The 18551-nt window shown below is 39.2% G+C and overlaps 1 protein-coding gene across 4 annotated transcripts in view; it reads right to left on the reverse strand.

The window, feature by feature from the left end:
- Positions 1-18327, reverse strand: part of RC3H1 (ring finger and CCCH-type domains 1) — an 89925-nt gene extending 71598 nt beyond the window's left edge. Inside the window, exon 1 of one of the 4 annotated variants that reach the window (XM_081226476.1) lies at positions 18240-18327. The gene's annotated coding sequence lies outside the window, so the exon portion shown is untranslated. Of the gene's footprint in view, positions 1-18073 lie in introns of all 4 variants that reach the window. The other 3 variants (XM_081226477.1, XM_081226475.1, XM_081226478.1) reach the window with 3 other exon arrangements.
- Positions 18328-18551: the final 224 nt, after the last annotated feature.

Genomic DNA, 18551 nt, shown 5'->3' on the forward strand with positions numbered 1-18551 from the left:
CCCTGGTCCAGGAAGATCCCACATCCCACGGAACAAGTAAGCCAGTGTGCCACAACTACTGATCCTGCACTCTAGAGCCTGTGAGCCACAACTACTAAGCCCAAGTGCCACAACTATTGAAGCCCAGGAACTCTAGGGCCTGTGCTCCACAACAAGAGAAGCCACCACAATGAGAAGCCCGCACACCACAATGAAGAGTGGCCCCCGCTTGCTGCAACTAGAGAAAGCCCACATGCAACATCGAAGACCCAACGCAGCCAAAAAATAAAAATAAATAAATTAAAAAAAAAAAAAAAACTATCAGTGAGTGGCAAGTGAAAACAAGCTCGGGGCTCCCACTGATTCCGCATTATGGTGAGTTGTAAAATTATTTCATTATATATTACAATATAATGATAATAGAAATAAAGTGCATAGTAAATGTAATGTGCTTGAACCATCCCAAACCCACCCCCCCACCCAGTTTGTGGAAAAATTGTCTTCCACGAAACTGGTCCCTGGTGCCAAAAAGGTTGGGGACTGCTGTTTTAAGGGACAGCACTAATATTCTGTTTCTTCAATGTATCCCAATTTACTAGTTCTTTCCTCACCAGCATGCTTAAATCTTTCTGCAGAGGAGGTATAAAAAACCCAAAACTAAAAACAAAACCAAAAACACACCACATTTCTATCTCCACCCTGTCATATTTAATCAAAAAAAAAAAAAAAGTCACTCAAGCCCTGTCCCTGTTCCTGTCTTCTTCTAGTCTCTATACTCTTCTCCCACACCTTTCAGTTCGCAAACTGTCACTTTATTCCAACCACGATTTTGAAACTATTCTTAACAAGTATATCAACAACCTTCTTATGAAATACAACAGTCACATCTCAGTCCTTATCTCCTTTCTTTCTATACAGCATTTAATAATGCTGACCAGTTACTCCTGCAAATGCTGTCCCTCTGGGGCTTCTATAACGGCACTTCTATAACGGCACTGTCCAGGTATTCCACTAATTAACAGGCCACTCCTTACATGTCCCTGTTGAAGGCTTCTCCTTCTCTGCCCATCCTTGGAATATATGTGGCTCTTCAGAATTCCTTCCTCAATTCTCTTCTCTACAAAATTTCCCTCAGTGACTTCAACTATCTTCAGCTTTCGACTACCAACTAGATGCTGATGACTTCCAAAAGTTCAAGCCTCTCTTCTGAGTGCCAGGGTCACATAACCAGTTGGCTACTAGTCATCCATGTCCAACTGGGGTCTCAAACCATCTCAACCTTACAAAACCTTTTGTTCCCTATGTTAATGATTGAGTGACAGAATCATTCTGTTGATTCTAAATCATTCCTGTTGACAGAAGCATAGGGAATCATCCTTCACTATTCACTTTTCCTCAAACCTGCTCCTCTCCTCAACTAATCAGTCATCATGTCCCATTCATTTTATTTCTTTAATGTTTCTTGAAACCTTCCCATCCATTCCTAAATCCTTACGTTAGGCTGCCAACATCTCTTACCTGGATTACTGTGACAATTTCTTATGTGGTATCCATGTTAAAGGTATCCTCAACAGAGAAAGCCACTACTTGCTAGACTGTAAGCTCCTTAAAATCAGAGAATGTCTTGGGTTTTCTTCCTCTCTTGTTATTTTCTCTATGGTTTTAATACAGAAGAAGCCAGACAATATACATTAGCAAACCTATCAAGCTGGAATATTTATGTTTTTGCCAATAGAAAGTCAACTGGGCTAACAGAAAGCTGCTAGGGAAGGAACCTAGGGCCTTTCCAAAAGTAACATGCACGGATAAACAAGAATATATAACACAAGGATAACACTATAAACCAACTAGACTTAAAAGACATCCACAGAACGCTCAGTACAACAACAGCAGAATTCTTTTCAAGTGCTTACAGAACATTCTCCAAGATAGACCATATGCTAGACCATAAAACAAGTCTCAATAAATTTAAAAGGATTGAAATCATAAACATTATAGTCTCTGCATACAATGAAATGAAATTACAAACAGAAAAAAACTTTAACTCACAAATACAGGGAAATTAAACAACATACTGCTAAATAACCAGTAAGTCAAAGAAGAAATCAAAAGGGAAATCAGAAAATCTTTTGAAATGAATGAAAAAATGAAGACACACCATACCAAAACTCATGGGATGCAACTAAAGCAAGGTTTAGATGGATATTTATAGCTTTAACTGTCTATATTAAAAAAGAAGAAAGTCTCAAATCAGTAATCTTACTTTCCACCTTAAGCACTGGGGAAAAAAGGTATCTAACATCAGCAACATGATGACAAATTCTCTGTGGCCAAAATATAAACTCTGAATTTAATATTATTAGCAAGTGATGCCAATTTTAGATGATTTCTTCCCTAAACACTACAAAACAGAAACTTATAAACAAAAGACATTAAAAGCTTAAAAACCCAAGTATTCTTATATCCCAAACAGTTTAATATTAATTAGTTTATGAGGTGTAAATGCAATTTTTAAAAATCTTGACAGTTCCTTTTTACAATGAACACACACATTTCCACTTTGGAAGAGGGAGGTGGGGAGATAACTCAAGGCTTATGTACCCAAATATAAAACCTAGGTTTTTGTTTTATATTTTAAGCAGACAACTTCTAATATGAGCAAATGAGTCTTAATATACCAAAGCTGGCAAACAGAGGAAAAAACTCTCAATTTTCGTTATCTTTCAGAGGGCCTCTGGGACACCACTTATTAGTAGCAAGCTATGCTGGCATTCCTATCTTTGAAGGAGATGATCACAGGTTCAGGTAATAAGTGAGCAATACAAGCAAATGGAGATTTAAACGAATGGCAAGTTCTAAAATAACAATAGAATTTACTATGGGTCAAAACATTCTAAAAACTTAAAAGTGCATTATCTTTTTTTTTGCATTATCTTTTAATACTCATAATAACCTTGCAAAATATTATCACACCCTTGAGAAAATCAGGGCCCAGAAAAGTTAAGCAATGTTCTTAAGGTCTCACAGCCAGTAAGGGGTAGAGTTGAGATTCCAACCCAGGTTTGTCTAACTTTACTATTATAAGACTTTCTCTTTAGGTTTCTTAATCATTTGTTGTGGTAGTCTGCAAAGATGGCCACAATTCCTCCCATCCCTGTAGCTATGCCCCTTTGTAATTTGACTTTGCTGCTCTTTCTATCAAGAGATAGAATCTTTTCCCCCACGCTTTGAATCTGGGTGGCCTTGACTTATTTTGAATACTGTAGTTGAATATAGCATTAGTGATGTTTGGAGAGCTCCACAGCATAGGCCTCAAGAAACCTTGCAACTTCCACTCTTGGAACATGGTGCCACTATGTGAGAAGGCTTGAGCTAGACCTGAGCTGAGACCAACAGAACAGAGAAAAATTGTCCCAGCTCAGACCCCTAGAACAATCAGCCCCAATTTTAGCTGCCAGATGACTGAAGCTGCATGAGTGACCTCCGTGGAGACCAGCAGCAGAACCACCTGTGGCTAACTTAGTCCCACGCACTAACTCAGAATTGTAAGCAAATAAAATAGTTGTTGTTTTAAGCCACTAAGTTTTGGGGTGGTTTGTTACTCAATAATAGATATCTGATTGTTTATATAATCAAGACACAATTTTACATTTATAAATTTCATCATAGCCTTTTGAGAAAAGAGTAATACTGAATGTAATACTGACACTGGAATGTGAAAGGTTCCCTCAGTTGAATTACAAATTTTTCATAGAATGAATCTATCCTCTTTTTTTAAGGCCTAAAAGTTACTAATATATTTAAGTACCTTCACAAACACAACATGCCTAAATTTAGCTCCTTATTCTTGCAGCATAAATTCTAAGTAACTACAAGGAAGAGCATTCAAGTGTACCAAAACGGTAACATTTTCAAAGCACAGCATGGATAACAAATCCTTTAGACTTAAAAATACGTACTACTGGGCTTCCCTGGTGGCGCAGTGGTTGAGAGTCCTCCTGCGGATGCACGGGACACAGGTTCGTGCCCCGGTCTGGGAGGATCCCACATGCCACTGAGCGGCTGGGCCCGTGAGCCATGGCCGCTGAGCCTGCGCGTCCGGAGCCTGTGCTCCGCAACAGGAGAGGCCACAACAGTGAGAGGCCTGTGTACCGCAAAAAACAAACAAACAAACGTACTACTTAGGCTCAATTTAAATCTATCTGAACTTCGTATTACATTCTAACCGAATATAAATTGTCATCTGGATAACAGTCCTCCATGTCAACATGCCAGGGCAGCACTATTAACTCTTAATATTGAAAGTGATTCAAGTACTCCCAAGTTGTTAGTCTTTACTGGTTACAATATAAAGACTTAACCTTCCTTACCAGCATCACCTTAGTCATCTTCAGCAAGTTATAATTGTTTACACCTACCTACAACTTCTTTATATACTCCTCAAATCTTTCCCCCTCTATCCCAAAACTGTGGGAGGGGGGAGTGGGATTTGAGTGCTAAGCACTTACAAATCATCTCATTTAATCCTCCAACAATCTTCTGAAATATCTCCTCTACTTTATCAATGAAGGAAGGAAAGAAAACTGAAAACAGTTACTTGGATAATTTAGTGATCTAGTCATAATTTGAACATACACTTGTCCAACTCCAAATCCTGTACTTTTCCCACTGTCTTCCAACTTTCAGCAGCTGTAATTTTTTTTTTTTTTTTTTTTTGCGGTACACGGGCCTCACTGTTGTGGCCTCTCCCGCTGCGGAGCACAGGCTCCAGATGTGCAGGCTGAGCGGCCATGGCTCACGGGCCCAGACACTCCGCGGCATGTGGGATCCTCCCGGACCAGGGCACGAACCCGTGTCCCCTACATCGGCAGGCAGACTCTCAACCACTGCGCCACCAGGGAAGCCCAGCAGCTGTAATTTTTTAAAATAAATTTATTTATTTATTTTTGGCTGCATTGGGTCTTCATTGCTGCCCACGGGCTTTCTCTAGTTGCGGTGCGCGGGCTTCTCATTGCGGTGGCTTCTCTTGTTGCGGAGCACAGGCCCTAGGGACGTAGGCTTCAGTAGTTGCAGCATGCGGGCTCAGTAGTTGTGGCACATGGGCTTAGTTGCTCTGCGGCATGTGGGATCTTCCCAGGCCAGGGCTTGAATCCGTGTCCCCTGCATTGGAGGGCGGATTCTTAACCACTGCACCACCAGGAAAGTCCCAGCACCTGTAATTTTTTATACTTCTTAATAATTGTTATTAGTCAACCATAAATAAATATGTCTAAATTAAACTAAATGGTGCCTGTTTTAGGTTTAATCTGAGCATGATTAGTTTTAAATTAAGTGGATTTAGTACAGGAATACTGGAACTATTTAAGCCTACTAGGTTTTTTTTTTTTTTAAACCAGGTTACAGCAACTTCTATTATTTCTTTTGAAGAGAATCACAAAGAATACTTTATCAGAATATTTCACTGAGAAATAATCAGGGGACTAAAACACAAAATTAATCTTAATCTTATAAATATTTTAAGATACTTAATGTATTGAAATATAACATACACACCTAAAAAGTATACAGATCAAGAGTGTTCAGCTCAATAAACATAGTAAGCAAAGTGAGCGTACTTGTATACCCAAGATACAGAACATTACCAGCACCCCGGAAAGCCCCCTCACCATCCCTCCCAATCATTATCTCTTTTTTCTTCCTCAAAGGCCACTACTATCCTAACTTCTAATGCTATAGATTACTTTTACCTGTTTTAAAATTCTATGTAATGAATCATCAGTATGTGTTTTGTATTTTGGCTTCTTTCACTCAACATATTTGTTAGATTGTTCTACATTTACATTACTAAGCTGTTACAAAACACTCCAGTTAAATCTACCACAGTTAGAAAGCTACCCTTCATGAACTCCATTTTGGAGTAGTGATGACATTTGGATTTGGAATGTAGCAGATTTCTGGTGCTGAACTGGAAGAAAAAAAACAAGTATCAATAACAAAAACTGGGAACAAAGAATTCCCTCTTTACTCAAGAAAACAAAGCAGCACATGTGTCACACTAATAGCCCCTACTGCTTTACTTTTACTTGTTTCTGTTTTTTTTTCTGAGGGAGCTTGTGTCCTAGACTTCCTTGTGGCACTTGGTAGATACCATAGGGCTCTGACTGATTCTAGAACTGGACAGCAAAGAGAAAACATGCAGATTATTCAGAATAGGCAAGCTGCATATGCAGCATACTTCTTTTGCAATGGTTGGGTGATATGTAGTGTATACTATGACCTAGGGAATTTTTGTGTTAAAGATATAATCTAACATATTTAATAATAGTAAAATAACAATAATGTTAGTATTATTAAACTGTCCCCATAATCTACTGGCCAAGGCTTAAGGACATTTTTTTATCACTGTTTATTTTTATGGAATATGCCTGAAAGAATTCCAACTATTTCCAATGATTTTCAATTGCGCATACTTGAAAAATAATGCTTAAAGAGAAAAAAAAGGATAGATTCATTTTCCATTTTAGAACTATTTCTAGACTGTCATCCCAGACAATATTTCATTTTGATTTTAAAAGAATGAACGAATTGCTACATGGAGTCCAAACACAGAAGCCTATAGTTATAATGTATGTCATTTACACATATCAAGTGGTTTGAAACAGTTATATAAATTGTAAGAAGATATTTTGCTGTTCCCAAGTAGCAGCTACTGCTAGAGAACCCACTGATTTGTTGTGACTATGTCAGAATTAAACATAAAACACTTCCTCCAACATATGTAATGAAGATCTTTTAGGGTATAAATTCGTCCTTAGGTTTATGTAGTGTATTACAGGGAAGAGAGGATAAAAGAATGGGACAAGCCTAACTGCTGTGGGTTTGCACAATAAACAAATAAATCTACTATTATTACACTCTATTCTTTGGTAAAATAGGGAGCCCTGCTTTCTTATCTTAAATTATGAACAATTTGTCCCTCTCTTCTCCTAACCCTGAACCTTTTTCCCATTTCCCTACACATATTACTATGTGAATTCCCTTAGGGAAGGCCTTACTTGATCACCTTATTTAAAATTGATCTCTCAACCCTAATCACACTACCACCACAATCTGTGCTTCCCATCTCTTTCCTGATTAATTTTTCTCCACAATACTTCTCACCATCCAATATGCTTTATTTTAGTTATTTTGTTACAGTGTGGACCCACCACTACTAAAATGTAAGCTCCATGAAGACAGGGATTTTCGACTGTTTCTATCTCTAATCTTTTTTGAGTATATTTTATATGCCAGGCACTATTCTAAATTTTGCATGCATTATCTCAGTCCTCACAATGACCCTATTATTAGATATTATATATCATTATATCTTAATTTTAGAGTTGAAGAAACTGAGCACAAACTTCAGGTAATATGTGCAAGGTCACATGGTAATTAACTTGTCCCTATTTTTTTAAACTTGTAATTCCTTCTGTAGCCTTCGTTTCTTTAGTTACATCACTATACAACTTGACACTCAATGTACACACCTGGTAATCTGGTAATCATCCTAGATTCTGTCCTTATCTACTTCTATTAAAATTTTCTATTATCTCTTAAATCTATATCTTCCTTTCCATCTCTACTTCCCTGATTGAAGTTTGTGTTCATTCATTCAAAAATTACTTACTGAACACCTACCATGTGCCAGACAGTGTCTTAGGATCTAAAGATGTAGCCCTGAATGAAACAAAGTCCCTGCTCTCATACAGCATACAGTCTCTCTCACCTGGATGACACAGTAACCTTTTAACTGATCTCTGTCTCTAGCTTTGTTCTTGCCTTCATCCACAGTCCTCACAGCTGCTGGTCATTTGCTTATGGTTTTCTTCTATGACAAAAAACTCAATAAAAAAAAAGGACAATAGGGCTTCTCTGGTGGCGCAGTGGTTAAGAATCCACCTGCCGATGCAGGGGACATGAGTTCGAGCCCTGGTCCGGAAAGATCCCACATGCCATGGAGCAACTAAGCCCATAAGTCACAACTACTGAGCCCATGCGCCACAACTACTGAAGTCCACGTGCCTAGAGCTCGTGCTCCACAACAAGAGGAGCCACCACGATGAGAAGCCCGCATACCACAAGGAAGAGTAGCCTCTACCCACTGCAACTAGAGAAAGCCTGCACACAGCAACGAAGACCCAACGCAGCCAAAAATAAAATTAAAATAAAATAAATAAATTTTTTAAAAAAGGACAATAGACTTGAAAGATCCTCTTTCGCAAAAGAGGGTATCAAAATGGCCAATAAGTGTATAATATGTTTATTTAAGAGTCATAAGATGTCATTACTCACAAGGGAAATTTAAATTACGATGACAATGGGAATCTACTACATGCCTACCAGAATGGCTAAAAAAAATTTTACTGACCATACCAAGTATGAAAGATGATATGAGCATACGAAATTCTCATACAATGCTGACAGCAGTGTGAATTGGTACATTCACTTTGGAAAACTGGGAGTATCTCCTTAGGCTAAACCAAAGTCTACTAATGACCCACAAATTGCACTGCTAGGTATTTATATGAGAGGAATGACTAAGTATGTCCACCAAAAATCATATGCAGTAATGTTCATAACAGCTTTATTCATAAAAAGCCAAAAATAAACTGTAAACAACCCAAATGTCCATCAACAAAATGGATAAACTGTGATAAGTTCATACAATGGAATACTATACAGCAATGATAAAAATAAAACAATTGATCCACTGTTACATATAACATGGACACATTTCACAAATATTACAATGAACAAAGCCAGATAGAAAATAGCACCTACTGTAGAATTTAATTTATAGAGGAAGCATAAAGAAGACATGATGCATGATTTCATTTAAGAAGAGGCAAAATAGACTACAGTGCTAGAAGTCAGAATTAACTCTTAGGAAAGTTGGGAGGCAGTAGAGAGTGTACTGTCTGGGAAAGAGTAGAAAGAATTCTTGGGTGTTAGAAACACTGCATATCTTGATCTGGGTGGTGGTTACACAAGTGTATATATGTAAAAAGTAATCGAGATCTACCACTATGATTTTTGCCCTTTAGTGCATGTACTTTGTATCTGAAGTTAAAAAACAAACAACATCAACAAAGACTCTTAGGGACTTCCCTGGTGGTGCAGTGGTTAAGAATCCACCTGCCAATGCAGGGGACACAGGTTCGAGCCCTGGTCTGGGAAGATCCCAAATGCCGTGGAGCAACTAAGCCCGTGCACTAAACTACTGAGGCTGCACTCTAGAGTCTGCAAGCCACAACCACTGAGCTCACGTGCCACAACTACTGAAGCCCACACACCTAGAGCCCGTGCTCCGCAACAGGAGAAGCCACCGCAATGAGAGGCCTATGCACCGCAACAGAGTAGCCCGTGCTTGCCACAACTAGAGAAAGCCCGTGTGTGGCAATGAAGATCCAACGCAGCTGTAAGTAAGTAAGTAAGTAAGTAAATAAATAAATAAATAAATAAAAATTTAAAAAACCTCTTAGATGTTGCCTTAGCAGAATCAATCCCAAGTGCTTGAACATGCCATACAAGATTCCTGGGATGTGGCCCCCACCTACTTCTCCAGCTTTATTTTTCATCACCATCTGCCTCATGTTTTATACTCTAGCAACAAAAGTATGAAGGTTTCTCTGTATACAACATATTCTTTTTCACTCTAGGTCTTGTTTGGCTCATGTATTCCCCTAAATCTGGGATGTTAAACCCCTATTCATCCTTTAAGTCGCATTCAACTCAGGAAGCTCTTTCAAGAAATCTTTTTATAGCCCAGTGTATATTAGGTTGCCCCTCTGATGTTCCCAATACATTCTAAACTCTATAAGAGGAAGTCCATACTGTTGTATGCTGTTGTATGGCATATATTTGCTCAACAATTGTTAAATGACTGAAAAATATCACTACTTGATTGTGGCAAGTTTCATATTTCTAAAGATAGTGTTGGACAATTCATATAAAAGGTAAGAGAGCTGAATCTATCATCACAAGATGAGTTCAATTTTTTTAATGCTGGTACTTAATCTTTAGAAGATAGTATGCCTCCAAAATTAACCACATTCTTAAAACTACCTATAAGTGAGGTAAAGCTAGAAGTGAAGTGACAGATTAAAAAGATAAGGATAAAGAAACTAATCTGAAAAGGCTACATATTGCATGAGTCCAACTATACAATATTATATATTCCACATAAACATATAAAAAGATGCTCTACATCATGTTATCAGGGACATGCAAATTAAAACAATGTGATACCACTACACACGATTAGAATGGCCAAAATTTGGAACACGGACAACACCAAATGTTGACCAAGATGTGGCGCCAACAGGAACTCTCATTCATTGCAGATAGGAATGCAAAATTGGGCAACCACTTTGAAAAATAGTTTGACATTGTCTTACAAAACTAAACATACTCTTACCATACGATCCAGCAATCACTCTCCTTGATATTTACTCAAAGGAGCTGAAAACTTGTATCTACACAAAAACCTGCACATGGATATTTATAGCAGCTTTATTCATAATTGTAAAACTTGGAAGCAACCAACCAAGATGTCCACCAGTGGTACAACTGTGGTACAACCAGACAATGGAATATTATTCAGCACTAAAAAAGAAATGAGCTATCAAGTCACAAAAAGACATGGAAGAAACTTAAATGCATATTGTATGATTCCAACTATAGGACACTTTGGAAAAGGCAAAACTATGGAAACAATAAAAAGATCAGTGGATGCTAGAAGCTGGGGTGAGGAAGGATGAATACGCAGAGCAAAGAGGATTTTTAAACCAATGAAAATATTCTGTATGGTACTATAATAATGGATACCTGTCATTACACATTTGTGCAAATCCAAAGAATGTATAACACCGAGAGTGAACCCTAATATAAACTATGGACTTTAAGCATCAATGTACGTTTATCAATTGTAATTAACGTACCACTCTGGCAGTGGATGTTGATAAGGGTGGCTATGCATGTGTGGAGGCAGCTGAGTATGCGGTAAATTTTTGTACCTTCTTCTCAATTTTACTGTAACCTAAGACTGCTCTAAAACAAACAAATCAACCAACCAACCAACCAAGTCTTTTAAAAACGAAAAAGAATACTTAAAAAAAAAAAAAATCAACAAGTGAACCTGAAATCTCTCTCAAAAATGGAGATTCTATTGACAGGATTTTGCTCCCCACCCATTCTTTCCTCTCTGCCCCTCACCATTTTGTCATGATACACTTAAGACGCTTAAAGTTTTAACACTCTGAGAACAATGAATTAAATACTGCACGTCAATCACTACGGGAATAGGTACTACAACTTCAATATTCAAAGATGCTTTCATGACATTATCTGTTCTAAGCTTTGTGATATTCTAAGTTACTCTTACATGCTTTTAAAGAGTTTTAAATATTACATTTTCTTTTCTAAGGATTTTCTTATTTCAAAAAACCCTCTCTCTCTCCTGCCCTCATTTTTTCTAACGCAGTAGAAAGAAAATATATTTTGTGCCCTTATGAGCAGATTTTGTCAACTGCAAACCTACATAATAAAATGACATTTCTGAAAAAATTGACTCAGATAACTCATAACTCAACTTTTCTAAATATATGGAGAGCCTTATGTTTTATAAAAGTTTTTAATTTAAAGAGAGGACAGATTTGAGCAAAGAGTGACAGTTTTAATCAAAACAGTAATTAATGTAAAAGCTGACATATAAAACATGGGTTTTAAGAGCAGTAATTATAGGGAAAGCATTTCAAAATGAAGTTTAAAATTCAGGCTTTTTTTTTTTTTTTAAATACAGTACTTAAACATGGAAGACTACTACTCTTTAACAGAATGTCTCCACAAAAATGAACTTTTGAGCACGCATAACCAGTATACAGAGAAGATCAAATGAAGACCTTACACAGTATAGCTATTTTCAGCAAAAGTAGAGGTAAAGCTTACCCCCCAAAAAAGGCAAAAGAACTCTGGAAACTTTAACATGATAATTTAAATAATGTTTAAGAAGGTACAAGAGGGCTTCCCTAGTGGCGCAGTGGTTGAGAGTCCGCCTGCCGATGCAGGGGACACGGGTTCGTGCCCCGGTCCGCGAAGATCCCACGTGCCGCGGAGCGGCTAGGCCCCTAAGCCATGGCCGCTGAGCCTGTGCTCCGCAACGGGAGAGGCCACAGCAGTGAGAAGCCCAAGAAGGTACAAGTTCATGTGGTAACCAAATTGGATTTTACAAAGTATTTGAATAGAGTACAAATGTAAATCAGTACCAATAGAGAATTTTGGATGGCAACAATGTTCAGTTAAATTCTATTCACCCTTACCAGGCAATTCATATTAGTACAGGTAATTAATTTTTATTATGTAAAGTGGGTCACACACAGAAGAAAAAATATTTTTCCATAATAACTGAATTATAGAGAAAGATAATTTTCTTATTTAAGATAAGAAATAAGATAAACTTCTTCATTTCAAGTTCTAATTTTTTAAAGAATGAGTACATTAGTATTTATTAAATCTATAGCTATAGCCTCTATAGTTTTGATTTATAGTATTTTAAATTACATAGTACATAATCAAACAGTCCCCAATAATCTCTTCAAAAGTGACCGCAACTTTAAAATTAATTGTAAAAGCAACCCCAACTAGTGGAGATCCCAAGAGAGAACTAGAAAAAGGAGTTCTAGATTCTAATCTCAACTCTGCCAGTTATTAGCTCTGAGACCTGTTTATCTCTGATAAATATTCAAAAGGTTTAGAGAAAAAATAAGAAAGAAAAAGATGACTCCAGATTTTAGGGACAAGAAGAGTGGAGTAAAAGATGATGCCCTGATAAGAAACCATATTATAATAGACAGCATCTGGAAAGGCTGATTCTTTGGGGAGAGTAAAGGATTTTAAATTATGTCAAGTTTAGGATTGCTGGCAGCACAAGCAAAAACATTGAAAAGGTAGGCTTAGGACAAATTGAAGCCATGCAAATGGTAAGTTCTCTGTGAGAGTGAATATAAATGGAGAACCGGACTTTGGTTTATATCAGCATTCTTCAATAGAACTTCCTGAGATGACGGCAATGTGCTATATCTGCATTTTCCAATATGGTAGCCAGTAGCCACATGTGGCTATTGAGCCCCTGAAATGTGGCTTATACAACTGAGGAATTTAAAATTTTGATTTTAATTAATTAAAACTTAAATTTATCCATACAACAGAGTACTATTTAGCAATAAAAAGAAATGAGCTATCAAGTCACAAGAGACATGGAAGAACCTTAAACGTATGTTGTCATTTTGTTATGCGATTTAAACCTCCATTTAAAAAAAAATTTATGTTAAGATATATAGACCACTGTAGAACTGTTCTTCAAAAACATTGCTACCGCATTCAAATGCTATTTAGATCTTGGAGATATTTAGAAAAAAAATATTTAGATATTTAGGAAAAAAAACTAAATTATTACCCTAAATGCACAGTAATGGGTGTGTACTGATATCAGTGCTGAAATGCTTGATAAACATCAAACATACATTTATAAACAATCTCAAATAAATATGAATGAACCTTAAAACATTTATTCCTCTAGGGCAGAACATAATTTGAGTCAGTTCAACTGTGCATGTAAGATGAACTCAAATTTTTTATTAGAATTCTTTTCTCAAACCTCAATCAAGAAAATATTGTGAACTGATAAGAAATGTCTAACATTACATAAAGAATAAATAAGAATATAAGAAGTAAACAGACACAAATCTGACCAATAATGGATATAAATAAATATGCTAAAGCTAATTGTCTTGGGGATGTAGCGCAACATCACTTCAGATTAAGTATACTTCACACTTGAAAATGTATAGAATCGGGACTTCCCTGGTGGTGCAGTGGTTAAGACTCCATGCTCCCAATGCAGGGGGCCAGGGTTCGATCCCTGCTCAGGGAACTAGATCCCACATGCATGCTGCAACTAAGAGTTCTCATGCCACAACTAAGACCTGGTGCAACCAAATAAAAATAAATAAATAAATAAATATTTTAAAAAAGAGAAAATGTACAGTATCAACATTAAAAAACTTTGGAGTAAGAAAAATTCCTTTATATAAATGGCTGAAAAAATTAATATTATGCTATAACCTCCAAGGCTAGTCCAAATCCAGTCTAGACTCCAGGATTAAAGATGATCCTAATGAACAGGCTGATTTTGAAATCTGTGACTGTTCTGATGCAGGTCAGTCTGAGAATTTAAATCCACTTGAATCCAATCCCAAAGAATACCTCAACTCCTGAGCATGGACATAGCCAAAGCTAAACCAGGTCAGTATACCCTGCCAAGGAACATCCTGCTCAGAAGTGTCCACCAAACAAGGATCACTTATCAGTTTATTCTTCACTTTAGTGGGTGCCAACCATTGGCAAGATATATGTAAGAGTGGACTGATTAGACTCCACCAAACTCCATTTCAAGCTCTAATATCTGGAGATAAAAAATACTGCATAATTCTAAATGGTCTATGGCTTTAAAAAATTATAAATGAAGAATTCCAAATGTTAGCTGACCTGACTTTAACACTACCGAATGTTACTAAAGTCATTTTAAAACTTCCCTAAGGGACTTCCCTGGTGGCACAGTGGTTAAAAATCTGCTTGCCAATGTAGGGGACGCGGGGTTTGAGCCCTGGTCCAGGAAGATCCCACATGTCGTGGAGCAACTAAGCCCATGCGCCACAACTACTGAGCCTGTGCTCTAGAGCTTGCGAGCCACAACTACTGAGCCCGCATGCCACAACTACTGGAGCCCATGCTCCACAACAAGAGAAGCCACTGCAATGAGAAGCCCACGCACTGCAACGAAGAGTAGCCCCCGCTCGCCGCAACTAGAGAAAGGCTGCGTGCAGCAATGAAGACCAAACGCAGCCAAAAATAAATAAATAAATTTATTTTAAAAATAAAATAAAAAAATAAAACTTTCGTAAGTATTTATTTCAAAGGTACAACTTAGTTAACTGCTTATATAACAGATTAAAGCCATGAAACAATTACAGCAATACCACAAATCTGTCCTATGTAAACCGTATGAGTTTCTATATTTACGGCATTCAGATCTGCTAAAAGCAAATATAAGTGCTTCTTTTGTTAATTCACACGAGTAAATACGTTCTCAAACTTATAAGTGAATAATTTGGCAGTGCACAAATAATGATAATAGAAAAGATATTAGAGCTGAAGGCAAGCACAGTATTACAGAACACAGTTCATGGTTTAAAAAAAAAAAGGAATCCGTCAATACAGGAGATGCTTCAAAGTTTAACCTTGGGACATATGGCAGCAGTAGCAATAGTAAAGCGTCTAATCTGTGTCACAAGACTTCGGTTTGAGTAAGCTTTTTTGCCTATTAATTAAGCGGCCTTTTTGCTAGTTATAGCTACTTAGCTTCTCCTAAGCCTCAGATTCTTCCTATATTACAGACTAATTAGGACGAATAAATGAGAATATTTTTACTCATTTACTCATTTAACAAATGTGCTTTGAAAAATTGTTATTTTAAACTTTTTATGTACAAAAAAAACCCTTTCAAATTTCTCCAAACGAAACAAACATATATTAACTTTTAATATTACCGAGAAAATACAAATCCAATTTTTAAGCTATGGTCCCAAAACTTCTTGGAAGGAAATTCTTAGATATTACCTGAGAAAATCTGAACTGACATATTTGGAATAAACACTGATATTGAAGACATAACAATTGAGGGATCACATCTTAAAACAGTCTGACACAAATAAAAACAGAATTCAATATCAAGCATAAATTGGGACCCAGACTCAATGACTGCTGGGTCAGCATCTAATTTCAAACACAAAACCTTAACACTTAAAAATCTTTGTTTTGGGGGGCTTCCCTGGTGGCGCAGTGGTTGAGAGTCCGCCTGCCGATACAGGGGACACGGGTTCGTGCCCCGGTCCGGGAGGATCCCACATGCCGTGGAGCGGCTAGGCCCGTGAGCCATGGCCGCTGAGCCTGTGCATCCGGAGCCTGCGCTCTGCAAGGGGAGAGGCCACAACAGTGAGAGGCCCGCGTAACGCAAAAAAAAAAAAAAAAATCTTTGTTTTTAGGAAAATGATGAGGCAAATTAGTCCTTGACACAACGTAAGATTTGTTTTCACAACAAAGCACACTGACCACTTACAATTTACAAATTCATATGTTACTACAATTATTCTAATAGGTTTAGAGTCACAGATTAAGTATCATTATGAGATAGTTTACTTGCATTCTGTACCAACTAACAAAATTCAGCAAAAAAAAATCATTGATTAAATCACGACTTTGAACACTTAAAAAAAAGTCCCTTTTGAAATTTATTCCCAGAAAATTCACATCAGTAGAAGCCATGTGAAAGTTGTTCTTTCCCCACTACCTAAAAAGTCAAAACATCCACATTATTTATACTAGGCTTAAAATGAAAGTCATTCATATTCATCCATTATACTTCAATCCTAAGCAACAATAAAACAGTCCAACCTCCACGTTTATTCAATTTCTAGTCTACTTACTGTCAACTTCTGTGGAAGAACCAAGGCCCAGTGCCTCTCATTAAACTTCATATAACCTTAAAATGCTGAATTACAACAGATACACACAATTCTAATTAGAAATTCACCTTAAAAATGGGTGAAAGATATTAACTGGCATTTTCTCTGCCCAGCACAGGTCCTTTTAAACTAGATGGACCACGCAATTTAATATTAAACAGTGGAAAGCAGTCTTTTGGAGACATCCAAACAATTTTAATATAAATTCTCCATACGTATAGAAACGGACATAGAAATAACTTGGATAATTTCCCCCTTCACTTGGAAAGGTACATGGCAGATATCTTGAGAAATTAAGTTTAGGAGAAATAGTTAACTGTTGAAGTTTCAGAAATAACTATGCAGAGCAACTATAATGAGGAGCTGTCTCTTTTTCAGCCTAAACATTCAATACAGAACAGTTGTTCCTAGTTTTTGAAAATTATAAAAAAGGACAAGAAGTTCTAGTCTGGAGACGAAGCTCTTCTGTCTCCTGAAAAAAATGCTTCATTAGGTCCATTTTATGCTAGTTAACATTGTTTCTTATGCGGCACATTAATAATTCACAACGGTTCCTCTGAAGAAAAAAGTTCTATTCAAACATTACAATTTGTCTTCGCGTTGCCAGCAAGCGGCTTTGTTTCCAGTTTCAGGGACTATTCTGGGATGTCAAGAGTTACATTATCTACTGTTCCAAAAGAGCCCTAGTTCCACTCTCACTGGGACGTGGGCAAAACTGATGTTTAGAGAGAACTGATGCCTAGAAATGTTTAAAGAGGAACATCCTTCAGCCCTCTATCTCTCTCCATCCCTTGATAATCACATTTTGCCAGGCAGAATTGTTGGTGTTGCTGCACTTAAATTTTTTTGAAAAACACCTGCAAACATAACCTCCCTAGCGCCGCCAGGAAGAAAAAAAGACTATCGGGCTCGATCTGCAGTAGCTCCAGGGAAAGAGACATCGTAAAACCCACTTGGCCGAGGAACGGGAGTGCTTAAGGGGGAGGGGGAGGGAGCAGCCTTGAGGTGCAGGCGGCGCCTGTTTACAGACGCCCTCACTTCCCCCACCCCCACAGACTGGGGGTACAAAAAGCATTTCCCGAGCGCACTCTGCTCCCGCCAAGGTCCTCGGACGAACAGCGGGGCTGGGCAGCCCTGTGGCCCCCTCCCTCTGGCCGAAGCCTCCCTCGCCCTCCCCTCGACCAGGGCGGCGTCTGCACCTCCCCACGGCCTACCCACCCCGGCAGGCCCTCCAGGCGGCACGCGGAGGCCCGAGGCCTAAAGGACGCCGGGCACTGACAAGCCCCTCGGCCGCCGGCGGGGCCTGAGGCCGGGCGGGCGGACGCTACGGCCGAGGAGCCGAGGGCGGCCGAGGACAGCCCCTGCCCCGCCGCGGCTGCCTATTGTTCCCGACGGAGGCCTGGCCGCAGCCGCCCGGCTCCCCACGCCGCTGCCGCTGCCGCTGCCGCCGCCGCCGCCTGCCGCTCGCTCACCGCGCTGGTCCGAGCAGCAGCTCCTCTCAGCTCCGAGTCCCCGCGGCCGTCGCCACCGCCGCGGCAGCCACCGCCGCCGCCAATGCCACCGTCGACTCTGACTCTGTCCCAGGCCGCCGGACCAAGGCCGCCGCTGCCACCGCCAGCGCCGCCTCCGGCCTCCCACCTGCTGCTGAGGCTGCTCCTGCAGCAGGAGCCATCTTGTTGGTCGGCCTCCTCTTCCTCCCCCTCCTCCTCCTCCTCCTCCGCCCCGTCGCTCGTTGTCCTCGTCCCCTTCCTCTTCCTCGGGCTCCGGCCCGCCCCAGAGACTGGGGCGGAGACCAGAATGAGGCCCCTCCTTCCGGGGGCGGGGCAAGAAGACGGGCGGAGCGGGCGCGGGAGCAAAGCTCTGAGTCAGCGGCCACCAACGCCTGGGAGGCAGGGTGGTGTCGCTTACCGCCTGGACCCGGAGCGCACCACCCCCTGAGCTGAAAAACTG

This window comes from Mesoplodon bidens (assembly GCF_964165515.1).
Source record: "Mesoplodon bidens genome assembly, chromosome: 2".
Taxonomy (NCBI): Eukaryota; Metazoa; Chordata; class Mammalia; order Artiodactyla; family Ziphiidae; genus Mesoplodon; species Mesoplodon bidens.